The sequence below is a fragment of the Etheostoma spectabile genome, chromosome 1, assembly GCF_008692095.1.
Source record: "Etheostoma spectabile isolate EspeVRDwgs_2016 chromosome 1, UIUC_Espe_1.0, whole genome shotgun sequence".
In the NCBI taxonomy this organism is placed as follows: domain Eukaryota; kingdom Metazoa; phylum Chordata; class Actinopteri; order Perciformes; family Percidae; genus Etheostoma; species Etheostoma spectabile.
In genome coordinates, this window is record NC_045733.1 from 27,464,429 (window position 1) to 27,480,951 (window position 16,523).

At 40.0% G+C, this 16,523-nt stretch overlaps 1 protein-coding gene across 2 annotated transcripts in view; it reads right to left on the reverse strand.

The window, feature by feature from the left end:
- The window catches only part of chst8 (carbohydrate (N-acetylgalactosamine 4-0) sulfotransferase 8), a 167,844-nt gene that overhangs the window by 6,421 nt on the left and 144,900 nt on the right, over window positions 1-16,523 (reverse strand). The gene's annotated exons all lie outside the window — the stretch shown is intronic.

Genomic DNA, 16,523 nt, shown 5'->3' on the forward strand with positions numbered 1-16,523 from the left:
GGACAGCAAGAGAACGATAGAGACACATAGATTGGTTTTGTGGCAGACTGGCAGCCTTGGGGACAGGTGGTAGGTATTGGCAGATGTGCGGCAGCCGGACAGACGACGTGTTTAGTGGTCTGTCTCCAGCTGGACATCTCCTTTACTTGGGTCCCCCAATCCTGCTGATATATAATCAGGCTGACAGCTCTGAGTGGGGCTGCATGGCTGCTGATGGGGGTAGCGAAGACACCTCTGCCTGAGTGGCCTGTCACTTCCAATTTGAGGGTGGAAGTGATTGGAACCTGCACAAGGGGTGCGGGGGAGGGCTGTTGATGCAGGCCACAACCTTGCCTAAGTGATGAGATCTGCAGAGCCCTATCTCACACTTAAACACGCCTCAGTGGGGAGGGAATAGAACGCGTTGCCCAGATGCAATGTTGTTTTAGATTAGTATGCACTGGAGAGCTCTGTGTTGCTGCCTGGCTCTGTGCGGGGAATCTTTTCCTTGTCTCCATTCTTCTGAACGAGACACGGGAGGAAGAAGCGCAGGAGGAAAACGAAAGGGGAGTGGGCTGAGGAGGTGGCGTGTGACATTTTCTAATCTTGTTGTGTTGGTGTTGCTGTCCTATTTGATCTCATAACCTCCTAATGATAGCTCATGTAGGATGTGTATCTCTTGATATCAGTTTACATTTGCAAATCATGTGAAACACATGAATATTTATCAACACACACACGGATGGCATCCCCAGGGAAACGCGTCCACAGCAGCAACGGTTACAGTCTGCTGTTCTAAACTGATGGAGCGGCACGCGAGCCCCTTGTAGCCCTGACTATCTTGTCAAGATACACGCTTAGTTATTGATCTTGAAAAGCCCATCACAGTGGTAATTGAAATCTCCAAAGGTTTAATTGGTTCCTTCTAAGAGGTGTTTTGTCTGGCCGTTGCTACAAGTTTGTCACAGCTATTGATATCAATACTGTCACACTTTCCCATTCCATGTCACACCTTCAAGCAGAGTAACATTTTAAACCCTTTACTGCAAGGCGTAATGGACGGTGTGCCGGACTTCTTTAACAAACCCTTTATTGTGCCAGGTCGGCTGAACCACTGACAGAATTCAGGATAAAAAAAGTTTGATGCAATGTATACACATGTATATAGTTGGATATTTGACATTTATTTATATAATTTATTCACATATCTTTAAAAAAAAAAGCTTTTTACTAAACTTATTTTATTGTTTTTCCTCTTAACTATTTATTGACCTTGATCTTTTTATTTTTTAATTATCAACTTCTTTTATTTTGATTCATTGCATTATTATATGCACTTTTTAGATTGCTGAAATGTAAAGTAAATTGCATTATTATATTAACTTTGAGATTGCTGAAATGTAAAGTAAATTGCATTATATATTAACTTTGAGATTGCTGCAATGTAAAGTGCAATACAAATAAAATGTATTATTATTATTTAAAGGAAAAAGCTTAGAGAAACAGGGAAAAAGGTTCACTTAGATTCAATTCCAAGGCATTGAACTGAGAATACAGGACACTCAGTTGTTCTGTGACAACAGTGTGTTTTGTTAAAGTTGTTTTAAAAATGAATCTGACATGGCTTGATTTGATTTGATAAATCTAGGCTTCAAAATCTGTTACAAAAAGTGAATGAAATCTGTCTCTGAAAATGCATCACTCTCTCAAGTAGGAAGCCCAAATTACATTTCATGAGAGGAACATTTTTCCAAGATCGAGGACAACTGAAACAAGTAATATAACAATGTAAACTGAATTTCAGCGGGATTTGTAAACATCATTTTCTCTGTAGTATCTATTTGGTTGAGGGTAATAGTTGCCGTTTGATTGCAATTTCACACCCAGTCAATTCCACTCAGTATAACTATGGTATTGATTTTTACTGCTGCACGCTGAAACTGTGATAAATTGTGAATACTGAGGTTTCATCCTGTGAGATGCAGACAATTAATCATTGTAATTCCAAATATAGATATAGTAGTTACAGTAGCCACGTTTTTTTAAGAAATCAATTGTAAATAATCTAATAATAAAATATTAAAGTTTCTCCCAAGGTATAATTAGGAAGTTGGCTGCGAGAGATGTGTGGTTACTGTATACTTTGGAATGCAGGATTCTCTGCAGCCCTAATGGAGATACTGAGAATAAATGGGAGGAGGGGGTGTCATTGCTTATTACTGCTTTAAATGGTTGCACGTTTCAAGAAAATCTGTGATGCTGGGGTATATTGTATTGCTACTTTTTTTTCTTTGTTTTTTCTTGAGAAAACTTGTTTTGTTGCTCTAGCTTCCTTTGGCTTTAGGGTCTCTTAATGACTTCTGTCTGTACATTTCAACCTGAGTTAATGTCTAGTTGTTTCGTGTTGATCTGGTCTCCAAACATCTGGCCAAAGAACTACACTTGAAAATTAGCCGGCTGCACTGGCACATTTCCACAAATGTTGATTAATGTGTCTTGTCCTATATACATAAATGAAAATGAAATACATCAAAATAGTTCCTTTGATAACTTCTGCTTTGATTTTCAGGTATTTTTCTTTCATTTTGCGGATGACGGAAGCTAATATAAAAGCAGAATCGGCTCTAGAGCCTCATCGTCCTCTGTTGCCCTCTAAAGTAACCTTGAGCATCCACTTCCCTCTCAGAGACAAAGCCTCTGAATATTCATGCAGACGACCCAGCATTACTGCAAGGATCCATATAAGCAAGGGCCACATCATTAGCGGATCCATTATCATCCTTATCTCTCAAAGACCCTTGTACAACTTTTTAACAGAGACACACATCAAACATCCTTTTCCCGGCCACCGCCGCCGAGGAGGAGCAAAGGATAAAGAGATGTGAAATAATGAGCTTGTTAAGTGAAGGATTGTGGGCCCTATGTTCTGCAAAAACTTGTTAAACGCCTGGTGTAAACCGGAGACAGCCCAGGAGGGTGCTAGAAGCCAGACGAGGCGTGTCCTCCCAGAGCCCACTACTCTGACTAGGCAGCCATGCTGCTCCACCATAAACCTTTCATTAGTCATTCAGCTCACTGAGCCACTGTGACCCCAACCAGCTGCACTCCCCTCTTTACCCAACAAACCACCCACACCTACACTCTACACACATGCTCCTCCTCCTCTTGACTCTGTGTGGGAACAGAGGGCTGTGGCATGCTGGGGTGGTTTATCAGAGGAAAAACGCTTGAGAACAGAGGTATTAGGTTTTAAGCTCTGGTCCATTGATGTCTTAACTTGTTGTGGTAAGAGATAAAACAATTTTGGTTGGTGCAGAAATCCTCCAGGACTTGGCCAGAGAGAGCAGGTGCTGGGTAGGAGGAGGAGGAGGTGATGGGTGAGGAATCAGTGATTCAGGATTGAAGACATGCCTGCTAAGGCTCTTGAAACACCAAACACGGTCCATCAAATATTTGTGTGTATCCTCATCTGAGGGGTTTCTTGTGTTGCTAAGGCAGGCCCAGAAGCTTTGAGGATTTTGTAAGTGTTCACAACTCACGTAAGCACAGATTTGGCCAAGAATTAATCAATAACGCATCTTTGATCTGTAAATGAAACAAACAAACCAGGACAAACAGATTCTTCCTCCTGTTTCAGTAGTAAGAACCATGACGCCATACCAGACTCAATCAGTAAGATTTAGTATAAAGAGAGATTAATGCCAATAGACATGTTCTCTAATTTGACTAATTACAGTTTTAAATACAAAATCTGAATTGCTGCATGTGAAACTCTCCAATCAGAGGCCTATGAGTCAATTACAATAGGCCATGTGCTGAGTAGTCCACATCCACATCTGGGATTGCTCCGGGGTTGACGGAAATTCCGCCGGGTGTCCCTCTTTCGGCTGGATGTTCGTTACCATTCGCTTTCTTTGTGTTGGCATTCTAAACTCTAGTGGATTTATGAGGACTATGGTTAACTGCTCCTCAGATCTCAACAAATGTCCTCCGCCAGACTAAAACTCTGAGGTTTCATGCGAGTTTATACTAGCATGAATGTACTTTATGCACTTTTTACCATGTTAAATGTCTGTAAAATCTATAGTCACTACTTACTTTGCAGATCAACATTTTAAAAACAAAACATGCGATGATTTTATAAAAAATGATGCATTGGTTTAAATACTCAACCGTGAAGTTACTGATATTATCTCCATGTATGATATTGACATGCTGCTTATATTAATCACATTAATGCATCTCCATCATAATATTTAAACATATAATATTATAACACACACAGGGGCCATTTGGATACTGAATGAGTGATTACCTTTACTTTATGCTACATACTTTAAACTTGCCATAACTGGCCACTTGGGGGCAGCAGAAATAAACTGTGACCACAATACTGACATAATTATCACCTTTTAAGTTGATATGGCAATCGTGTTAGCAATCAGCTGCTTATTCACACATCCAGCTGATACAGAGCAGCATTATTATCATTTGAAGTTTCTGGCCCTCTGGTGAATGTAAGACCAATATTCACTCCCCTCTACACTCCTCCGCCAACTCCTGAGGGAAATATCTGGCTCTTTAGCTGCTAAATGCTCCACTGTGTTCACCAGCTAGTCACTAACCGTGTCTGTACACGGTCCCTTGCTGGGTAGTTATAGTGTACAGTGGCTTTTTCAGATTTTTTTGCTCCTGATAATAGCTGCATTAGAGCAGTGAGACTGAAACAAAACACTAAAGTTAAAAACAAAAAAAATGCTAAAACATACAATGCTAAAACATTTTCTAGAAGATGAATCCTTAAGGGGTTTGTTACTGTGAGCAATCTGTTTCATATAAAAGTAGTCGTGATCAATTGTCAATAAAAAATTATCCATAATAATTTTACTGTAAGGAGATTTTGCTGATGATACTGTGTTAGCTATGTCTTTTTAACCCACAGCACACAATTACTGTAATGTATCTAAAGTGGAGTTGGTAGGCCTCCAGGTGATGAGCTATCTGGCAATGAAAACTTTTCACTATATTATTTCCAAAAATGGACTCATCAGTCACTGGAATTCCCACTCTCCTCCTCTTACCTACTGAACTAATCTTTGACGGAGCACAGCGCCATGAGCAATAAGAAGACATGCCACCTACAAAGGTCACAAAGCATCAAAGCTGAAATGTCTTCTTCTCAGGCCAGATGACAAAGCTGTTTCATTATTGCTGCATTTTGCATGGTGGCACCTTCTCTATTCATTTGACATTTCTATGTCTGGCTTTATGTTCTAATTACACCTTATTAGTCTGCGTTTGTTGTTTGTTTCAAGCACAGGATGATTAATTGCAGACTTTTTGTTGCTGCAGTTCCTTCTGCTGATCAGTAAAGGTGGATCAATTTCATAGATGACCATGCTTCTTTAAAGCTCTGTTGTAGTTAATGAGGTGTTATATTGCGATGATATGGGAGTGTGACTTTATAGTTTCAATTTATAGGTTTATTCGCCGATTGTCGATTTAATCTGTATTAACTAATTGTTTTCTAAGAAGAATGCACATCACATGTCATTCAGTCAGTCCGACATTTATTTCCTTTGTAAAGAAGGACAACATGGGTTTTCTGCATTTTCTGCTTTCGGTCAGTTTTGCTGGAAAAGGATATGATGTATCAGAAGTGATGTAGTCAGAGGTACTGTATAAACAGAAAATGTTTAGGTGAATCATCGGTAAAACAAAACATAGATATTGAGTCTAGGGAAAGGAATTGATTTTGAAAAAACCGTCGCAAAAAAATCCCCATGCATACAATTTCTAATTTATAGTACATTTACGAGAGCCTGATGGGAAGTGAGAGAGGGTGTGAGATTGTGAGTTGTTAACAATAACAGTTTAAGGACTGCATTCAAAGCTTGTGTAGCTTTCAACGAAAAAAATTGTGTTATGTGTGGCCATTTTTATGATAAAGGACAATGTAATTTCATAAACAGTGGCTTGCTAACCAGCGGTGTGTTAACCTGCCTCTCGAGCTCCCCACCTTAACCTCATCATGACATTCTCCTGACCTCCTTAACATCCTTAATTCCTTTGTACTGCCCCTCAGAGGGTGCACACAAGGATAAAGTTATTTGTGAAATCCATAAATTACATGAGGTTCAAAATGCCATGTTTACATTCCCTTACGCCTCTGACACCACATATGGTCATGTGTTGGGAAGACTCAGCAGGGATGCGTTCTCTCATTAGTTGAAATTCAAATGAAAAAGAGCACACTTTCTCCAACCCCCGCTACATTAAAGCCTTGCATGTATGTATGCACTATAAATAACACATGGTTTGGCTCATGATTGTCTGTGGCACAGCGCAGGCTAAACATACAAAGGCTTCATCATCATTCAGTGAGATTAAAAACTGAGCTTGGTAGAAGACTATATTCATGACGAGGTGCTGTGGTGCACTTTGCTCTCCTTTTCTGAGATATTGCAGCTGCATGGCTCATACATCGTCCCTTTCATCATCCCTCCAATGTATGAGTTTGTGAATGGGTTAAAATGTTACATTACAAAGTGGTGTATATGTATAGTACTGGATTAAATATGTTTTGTAAAGATATCATTTAAAATGTATAAAATTGTGTGACATTTCAAAAAACACTGGGGTTATCTTTTATGTTGTTTTGAAGACGTTTTACAGAAAGGATCTGCTACATCTCAGAGCTATTAAATGATGAAACTGAGGATTTTTTCCCCTTTAAATGGACATGCTGTATATTGCTTTAGGAATATAACCCTCTACACAGAGCCAAAAAAAACAAGAAACTGCATTTAATGATAAAGAGAAACTGTCTCTGTGGGGTAATAAAGGGGGTAACTATAAAAATTAGCCCCAAGTTTTTTAATTTGCTCCAATCTTGGGCTTCCTTTTCTGTGCAATCTTCAAATTATTTTTCTCATGCTGCGAATGCTGGGCACTGAACACAGCAGGTGGGTAAATATTATATTGTTGTCAATTCATTTTGACAACAATATATTCTTACAGTTGATGCTACCGGGGTACTTTCAAGGTTACAAGATGCAAAGTCTTCCCAGGGCAGATTTCCATGGAAACAGAGAGTCAGAGAGCTGTGTGTTGTGGTGGTGGGATGCGACTTGTTTTCATACCACGTAGAGGACAAGTTCTGGCAGCTTGCATAAGGAATGATGTGCAAGCAAATGCTACCTGTTAGCCGCGAGTCCGGGGTTAAGTGAATTATCTCGGCCGAGACGAGGCGCAGGAGGCTTTAATTGGCACGTGTCTTATTCAGATTCTGCATAGCTCTTGACCTAGGCAAGTACTCGCTGCAGTACTCCCTTTGTGAGCCAATCCCTTGCTGATGACAATGGAAAACCGATGCGATCCAAAAAGTCCACACAGTGTGTGGAGATTTTGTAAAGTTTTGAAGCCAGAAATGTGTGAGAGGAGTTCACACAGTCAAATGTGGTGCAGGTGGAGCCGCTGTATGCTGTCCTGGAACTTGCACAGGCACTGCTAGATAAACAGAGCTGCTGATGACATGAGAGGAGCGATGTGCTCCCATGTATACATAGCCTGAGCACTGAGTCCCACAGATGCACTGTGAAGAGAGCAGCAGTTCTGACAAACTCTGCGGCGGTGTGAACAAAGCAGTCAGTTAAATAGAAGGATGACTGTGAAAAAGATTGGGCTACGACATTAAGTACTGCATAGAGTAATACTCAATAACCACACATCTGGTCCTCCACAAGTATAATTTGGTGCAAAACCAAGTTTCTTTGTTCCACAAATTCACTTAAGCTATAACAATATAATTATATAGTTCACTTTAGTTTTCCCATGCAAAAGCTGGTGTATCGTTTCATATTATGGACGACAATGTCATATTATATTATTATATTCATTCAGGAAAAACAAGATAGAGCTGATTCACAGATATGAAGCTCTTAACGTCCTTTCTAATAATCAATTTCTTGCAATTTTATTCTTTATATTATTTTAGTCCACCATTTTGAACACACAACACAACGTTGCCAGTTGAGAGCAGCCACTGTTCTTGGAAGTTCACCATTTCTCCATTCTCTATAACCATTTAATTTCTTTAAACCATATCCTTAATTTAACTTATAAGAACACAGGACTTTCCCCGATGATGTACAGATCCTATAAGTTTATGTTATAGCCACCAATTAAAATATTTTAACTTATTTTCTGAAAAATCATATTTTGTTTGTTTGACAGGTCTAAATACTACAAATCCTACAAATTCTAAACGCTTCAAAGTTACAGTTGAGGACAATACACAGCGCCATAGTTGCATATTTCACCAAAAATTTTACCAGAATTTGGACTGATTTAAGCTGCAGAATGTGTTATTTTTTGTTTTCTCAACACCAACATCTTTAGCTTCCATCCACCGCTGCGGTGTACGTCACAAAATTATAAGTTCAGTAGTGTATGTTTTATGGGAGTCATAGTTAATGTCTTTAACTTGAAGCTTTGATGTACACAAGCTTGTAGAGTTTAATGCCTATCCAACACAGAGGTTGCCATATGCTGTACGGATTGTAAAGTCCCTTGAGGTAAATTTGTGGTTTTGATATTGGGCCAGAAATAAAATTGATCTGACTTGCTCATTCACTCCTGTAAAACCTAGAGTCACACAAACCACCCCAGACTACTCTTCATTGATTTCAGCTCTGCTCTAAGTCAATTATTGTACATTTAAGCAACACACCCTAAATCAGTAAGGATTGACAACACACTCATCGCCACTGTCAACACAAACACAAGTGCATACAGGGCTGCATCCTCATCCTAGTTCTCTAAAGTTTTCTATAAAGAGCCAGAGCTGCCACACATCATCCTGTCATCCAGTCCAGTCATGTTATAAGGAATGAAAATGTTTGCTTTTTTTCCTAAAAGAATTACATACAGTTGTTAACCTCACTACTATTTGCTTAAAACTGCCCTAACACGGAAAGCACACACAACTGTGAATGACTGACTACTTGATCTACTATGGCTTTACTCTCCTTCCCTCCCCCTTGCTAATACAGGAGAATCATGTTCAGGAGGGCCTTCTTCTGCAAAAGTTTTATTCCCCGTATCCCCGCTATATTTAAAAAATGAAACCATACACAGCAAATGAGAACTCCAAAACGTTTGAAAAGTTTGAACAAAGTTCAAAGGATGGTGACGTCACACAGTTGGGCCATTGACGACTTATGGCGCTTAAATTAAGGGCTACATTTACTTGAAAAAGTCCCCAACTAATTTAATTAAACAATACCATCAAAATGTTTTAGTATTATATTAAAAGCGTTCACATTTTTCGCTAAAAGGTATAGCTACTGAAAAGACACCCGTCTGGAATTGGCTAAAAAGGGTAGGGAAATCATAATCTTTATCCTTTTATAGTAAAACTACAGTTTCATTATCCACCATGTTTCTTCTTTGGTTTGAGAGTGCCCTGATGGCTTTCATTGGAAAACGGGTGGTGACTTTGAACGTACCCTTCAAACAAATAAAAGAATTCAACATCCCTTCAACATAATTGCGCATAGTGCTGTGTTTTTATTAATTATTTTTTCTTTCTTTTAACAAAGCCATTTACAGCTTTGTGCTTTGGCTTTTGGGAGGGATTAAATGAGTTGTTTGATAACCTCTTTAGTCTTTTTTTTCCCTCCACAATTTTTCATTTCTTGTAGATTAAAGTCAGTGCCAAATCCTTTTATTGTGACCAGTTGGTGCACTGGCGTCGCGCTGAGGTGCTGTGATCAGATGCTGCTATGTCTTCGTTAAGCCTCTGTGCTCCCCTGTTCACCTCTATTTGCACTGAGATTGGGAACTGGAATTGGGCCTGTCACTGTTTACCCTGGCCTCTCATTTGAGTTAGCTTCACGTTCCCCTACACACCCCTTGTTTTCCTGTCAGAGTACTACTGATTACAGCAGAAACTGATGAGTCCGGACATGTGAGTAAAGCACAGGGACCACGTCTGAATACCAACACGTCAGCAGTCACCCTCTGCAGAACATGCAGAAAGTGGGTTTAGAACCAAATGCAATCAATTAAATACTACTACATTAAGTTTAATGAGATACAGGATCTATGTAGTCTACATAGATCATGTATTTCATGAAACCTGTTTGAAGAGATTTCTGAAAAAGTAGACTTTTTGCAACAAAAATGTATTTAAAAGGGCCCCTTTTATAATCAAATCTACTTTTCAGCCATTCATATTTGGAGGCTTGGGGTTTAGGTTTAGGTTTACATGCTTTGATGTTCAAAAAACACATTATGTTTCTCATACTGCCCACTTCTGCAGTGCCTCCACCTGAAACCACAGACATCTAAAGAAATGGACAAAGCCACATCGTAGACTTCCACGGAGACCGGTGAAATCAATTAGAAGCACTTTTCCGTCGATGGCTGAGCATTGCTGCGCAGCCTCAAACTGAACTTGACGACGTAGTTGTAAGTCTTCCGGTAGCTGTGCCCCAGAAATCTGAGTCATTCAATCTTGCAGAGACAGAGAGCAGTAGTAGGAGCTGTCCATGAGCGTAGAAGCAGAAGCAACTTTTAGTAAGTATTTAGATTAATTATTTTGTCATTTTGAATGTATGCTTCCACGTTCCCCCGATTACCTGCGAGCTTCTCCTGACTGTACGGTAATTTATCTATTGTGCAACAGAAATTCACGTGGTTATGACCCAATCCTTAGTCTATTTTTTATAAAAACTGCTGTGACAGGATGTGAGATACAAGGTAATGGAGCCTTTTATACATTGTCGTGTTTCTTTAGAAATAAACAATGGACAAAAAGAGTCTGTAAACGCTTCAGATGTAAAGTTATTTGCTGTCAAAGTGACGCCAAAATGAATGGCGTCACTTCAGTGTAATGCTAATGGAAGGTGATAGCTTTTTGGCCTATGAACCTCCCCATAGGATGCACACTTTTTGGAAGCTTGCCTGAAACAGACTGTCTGAGCTCTTGATTGCCTTCCTTAAAAGCCCAGTCTGCTTTGATTGGTCAGCTGGCCCACTCTGTTGTGATTGTTCAACTAAATTCAAACAAGCCACTGGGCGGGCTGTGCAACAACACCTATGGGCAGCACATATACAAAATTGGGCTGGCTTTCTCACTTATTAAAGAATTTGAAATAGGTATGTGGACAAGACGTTTTAGGCATTAGAGGAAAAAGTGCTCTCTGTAGGAGAAAAAGGTTTTACACAAATATAAATACATAACACATACAGACGGGAAAAATCCCCAAAAAGCATAATAGGGGCTCTTTAAAACTTTTAGAGATACCAAACTGCTATTGACAGGAGCAAGATGGAGTTTGTGAAAATATGATGAAAAAGAAATTGCACCATAAAAAAATCAGACGTCTAATAAAATGAGAATCTCTGGCCAATATTAGTTCTTTGCTAACAGGGCTTAAACTCTATTTGAACTACATTAGTTTCATTATGACCAGTTAAATGAGAGAGATACAGAGAGATACAGTATTGTTGACACTTTTAATTAATTTCAAAAGTAAACTTTCTGAACGCGCAAATGACATTATGATTTGATCAAAACTGGAGCTGTGATTGACATGTAATTTGGGATACTTTTGGCAGCTATCAGATTGTCCGTTGCAGCAGTGCTGCAGTGTCTCCCCTATGGTTTATCAATGAATATTTTTGTTTTTAGTGACTGTGCTTGTTAAGTGAGAGTCAACATACAGAATGAAGAGTAGACCGTAATCTTGCAAATCTGATAAAGCAGCAGTCATTTGAGTAAAATCACAAGGTTCCATAAACCTGTACATGATGCTGGGATTACACACATAGTGCTAATAAAAATGACATATAAGGAAAACCAATCCAGCTCAGAGAGATACTGTATATGATTGTGGAAATAAAACACTGAAGTTTAAATATCTCAGATAGATAAACTGCCATAAGCAAATGCACATTATGGGTCCTATGGGCAAGTGCGTTTAGGGCGTGTCCAAATCCACTTTTGCTAGTTTGATGGTGGAAAAAAGGGCCCGTGAGTCATCTACCATTCTCTTTAAAAGCCAGGCGAGTTTGTACCTTAGCGCGTTGCTATTATGATGGCGGATTTGCACCGTAATATTTTTATTTTTAATCTTTTGCATGTTTGTGTGCTGCTGCCTTTCCCTGTGTGTGTGTTACAAAGTGTGCACGCACTGTGCACGGGACTATGCATATTTTACTAATTTTCTGTTAAAATAACAATGAAATGCTGCGCTATTGACTTTAGACTTTTTGTTGGTCAATGGCGCAATCACTTCCCGATGCCTCAAAATAGCACTACACCAAGAATTCACCTGAACACACCTCCCTGTAAGACCAGCATGCCAATGGGCGCAAAGATGGATGCAGGTGCATTTGCTATTTTAACAACATGGGCGCTGGACGGGATATTGACAACTGCATCGGTCTTATACTAGCAAAGACACTTGCGTTGGGCTTTGTGCCGCGTCGTGCGTAAGATTGGGTCCTACGAGTTGGAGAGAACCTGACCTGGTTTCACTCCTCCAAGCAGCCTTATTGACGTTAGTGGCCTGCTCTGACCTCTGTGCTTCAACCACCCCACAAACAAGACCATCCCAGGCCTTAGCAACTCTTGATTAGCCTTAAGCGCCTTATTCTGTTTTCTATCCTTGCCTCTGGTCTCGCCTCGGTATTCCTCTGCATTCACTCCATTATCATTCTTTCCCCTTCCAGATGCTGGTCTTTTACTCTTTCCTCCCCTAAGTGTCTTATCTCTCCTCTTCCCACAACACTGCTCTTCTCCAGCGCATCACCTCTGGCCTCTAGTTTCCAACCTATAATTTCCTCTTGCCTCTGTCTGTGCCCTCTGCCTCGCTCCACAGCCACATTCTCGATAACCTGCAAAACAATATAAAAAAGAAGGAAAAAACCCACAACAACACGCCTACTAAGTCTGTGGCATTACAACTCCTCCGACTAAGGAAGGTTTCTCTCCGTCTTCGGCACTGCACGTTAATAATGTTGGAAATCAAGATGGTAAAAGTTTCTTTCTCAGACTGCAGCCTCTCGTCCCACAGTGCTGTGTGAGGTTGGGCTCTGACAGCCAGTAAAGTGTGTGTGAACATCTGAACACAGCGCACTTACTCAACTTCTCTACAGCTCTGTGCTAATGAGGTGTGTGTGTGTGTGTATGTGGTTTTGCACTGACTGACACTCCCTTATGCCTGAAATAACTCCCGTCAGGTGGCTGTTGCCCCAAGGTCCCAAAAGCTGAGGTGTCATTTAAGATACAGTTTGTTTTTGCTGCAGCTTACATGCTGCTGAATGCCAGCCTATTGCTCTGCTTATTCTGGAGGAAAACAAAACCAAAAAAATTACTGGATACAAATGCAACAACGCCTGGGGACTTACTGACCTTAAATATGACCAAAGAATGTCTGAAATGTGCAGCTAAATACTGCAATTTCACAATTAATTTATGTTGCCTAGGTTTTGTTAAACAATATGCTTTTCTCTGTTCTGATTTTCTTTGCCAGTCCAGGGATCTAATCTAGCAGCCTTCTGTTCACATGCTATGTTAGCCTTAGCTTATTGCTGCCTACTTTGTAAAAAAAAAAAAAAGAAAAAAGAATAAGCCTTTTCATAAGGGAACATGAACTTCTTTCTTTATTTTATTTGGTATGTAAAGCACCTGGTAACTGTCCATTAATAAAATACAGCCTTGCCTGGAAAACCCGCTGAAAACCATCCGTGGCAAAAAGTCTTCGATCCCACAGTCCTTTCCTGGTCTCACTGAGTCTGTCTGATTACCTGGCTTCAGCATTTAAAGTGCTCATTGAGCCCCAAGCCCTCCCTCGTTCTGCTATCTCAGGCTCCTTTCTTCTCCCTGTCAGGGAAAATGCCAGAGAGGTGCAGCAAGAGCCATGCTCCGCTTCCAGCGCTGGTAATTTGACAGCAAGTAGAGAAGGTGCAGAATAATTGGAATAGCATTTATGTGTCAATGTGACACTGACGGAGAGAGCTCAACATTTAACACGTCCGATTGGAATCGGAGAGAGGCAAAAAAACTGCAAGTCTGAGATTCCTGTTATAGATTTCACAAGTTGTCTAGCTAAAGAAGCAGTGGGTTAATCAAACAAACAAGATATCTGGCCTTTTGTCAGAGCTGTTTGTGTCTGAGGCTCTGGGAGATCACACTGGCACAAGTTATGAGTTTGGCCGAACTTGTCTTGTGAACAACAAGCCAATAATGGGGCTTGTTGATGGTTATAACTGGACCAACTCAGTGGGGCAGATGCATCCAAAGAGAATAGGATGATATGACTGCCAGCTTTTTCACAGATATTTTTCAGAGAGCCAATCTTTCTGTTATCAACGGATGCAAGAAGTGAACCAGCAAGTCATTTTCGTCTGAAAGTATGTGCCTATCAACTAAAATTAAAAAAAAGCAGCATAATGATAGACTGGCAGGTGTCACAGAACTTTTAGCTTCCTTTCACAGAACAATGCAGACTCCCATCTTCCAATGTAAAAAGAGTACATTTTCCATTTAGAAAACAACACAGGAGCAAAACAGCATGAGTCTTTAGTTCACACAAATTTCAGCAGCTCCACTGTTTTTGTACATCTTGGACAATAGAGGCTGCCATGTTGAAGAGATGCTGTACACAATCATTTATTAGAGTTTGTGTTTGCATGTCGACCAAAGAAAGGTCTACAGTGAAGGATGTAATCATATAGACAAAGACAAGACAGTATAACTACTGGTTACAGTCTCTCTCTGGTGTTGGATAGCCAGTGTCCCTCCTGTTCTGCTCTCATAATGGCTGCTGCTGCCAATCTCACAATAGAGGGACAGCACAGTGTAATGAGCAGGATTACCAAGGGAGACTGGCAGGAATAGTATGGTATCAAAGGAAATCCAGACAGTGAGGGATATTCAGACAGCACTCGTGTTCTTTTATTCATTGCCTGCGCGCCCAGAGTGACTCAGCTCACTCTCCTGCTGTCAAACCCTGTCATTATCCATTAGTGTGTTTCTGCCTCGCCGGGGACCGCCCACTGCTGCTGCTGGCATGTGTGAGTAGTGTGTGCGCTACGTACAAGTGCATGTGTATGTCGTGTACTTATGTTCGTGTGTGTGTGCTTGTTCACATTGCATTCTTCGGGTACGCACTTGGGGTTAGCGATTGCCCTGCAGGCTGCTGATAGTGGGCAGATTTTCTGCCATGATTGCTGTAGCCATGGTAATACCTTACTAAGCGCAGTGAGTTTGATATAGCAATAACAAAGCCTCCATTAATACAATTCAAACTGATAAAAAAAGATAGAACACTTCCAGGGTTCTTGGACGATGGCAGTCTGTGTGTTTTTATACCTTTTTATTGCAGTTCTGTATTATTATGTAGCATTTCTTTGAAAGAAAAGCTCTATTTTAACCCAATTAAATGTTAATTATTCAATTTCATTATAAGCTGTATCAGATATTAAATTATATGCATTCCTGTAGAAACATTTCAAATTTTTGCATGTTCAGTTAATTTATAAAACTACTTCTTAGTTAGCACTTCATTAATTAGAAGTGTATCATTTTCTTTTGATTCATACCAAATTACATAGTTCTTTCCAGAACATATCTTAGGGAATTATCCAGTAATTACACACCAGTAAGATGTGGCATCGCCCCCCAAATGTTATACCCTTTAACTATTTCTATTAGATGATTATGTTGAATAAAGAACATGAGTGGGATTTTAAGTGAGACAAAAGTAAGTAATTTTTGCTGGACAGCTGTCACAGTGACCAAAGTATTGATTTCAAGACACCATCATTTGGCAACTTAAATGGGTAATCACATGGCTAGATCAGATCTGCAGGGCACACCAATCAGAGGCAGAATAAGGCTAAAATAAGTAACACGGGCCACAAGGCACGTCCTGTGGCGTAGACACGTCTTGCTGATCCAATCTAGCATATACAAATTAAATGAGAGTGAGTGGACCAAAAGCAAAAGAACACCAAACATGTCCTCTTGTAAGGTAGTCACCATTTCACCATTACGTTATTTTTTCATCCATACGTTTAAAAAAAAAAAGTAAATTCCATGAAACAAAAGCATCACTTCAAGGTCACAACAAGGTGTATTCACTTACAAATACTTCTCTCTTCATTTACAGGTAGAGAATGTCAAAACCTTTTCACGACACCTTGCTTGTCAGCCAGTATAAGCCAAGGTGTCATCCGAGTTTGTCTGCAAGCCATCTGCTAAACAGCACTTCCTTCACAAAAAAGTGTCACCGTTGCTCCCTTCTTTTACCAGTGCCATATACACCTTGACATTTCTGCAAGGCCATTTTGTTCTAATTGTTCGTAAGATAAAAAGCTCCAGTAGTAGGAAAACATTTCTGTGAAAACTGTAATTGATCAAGAAATATACCCATGACAATTGCAATTTAGTCAAGATGAAAGCGCACTTGTGCTCATTTTTTGGTGGGTTGAGCATATGACTGTGTGTGTGTGTGTGTGTGTGTGTGTGT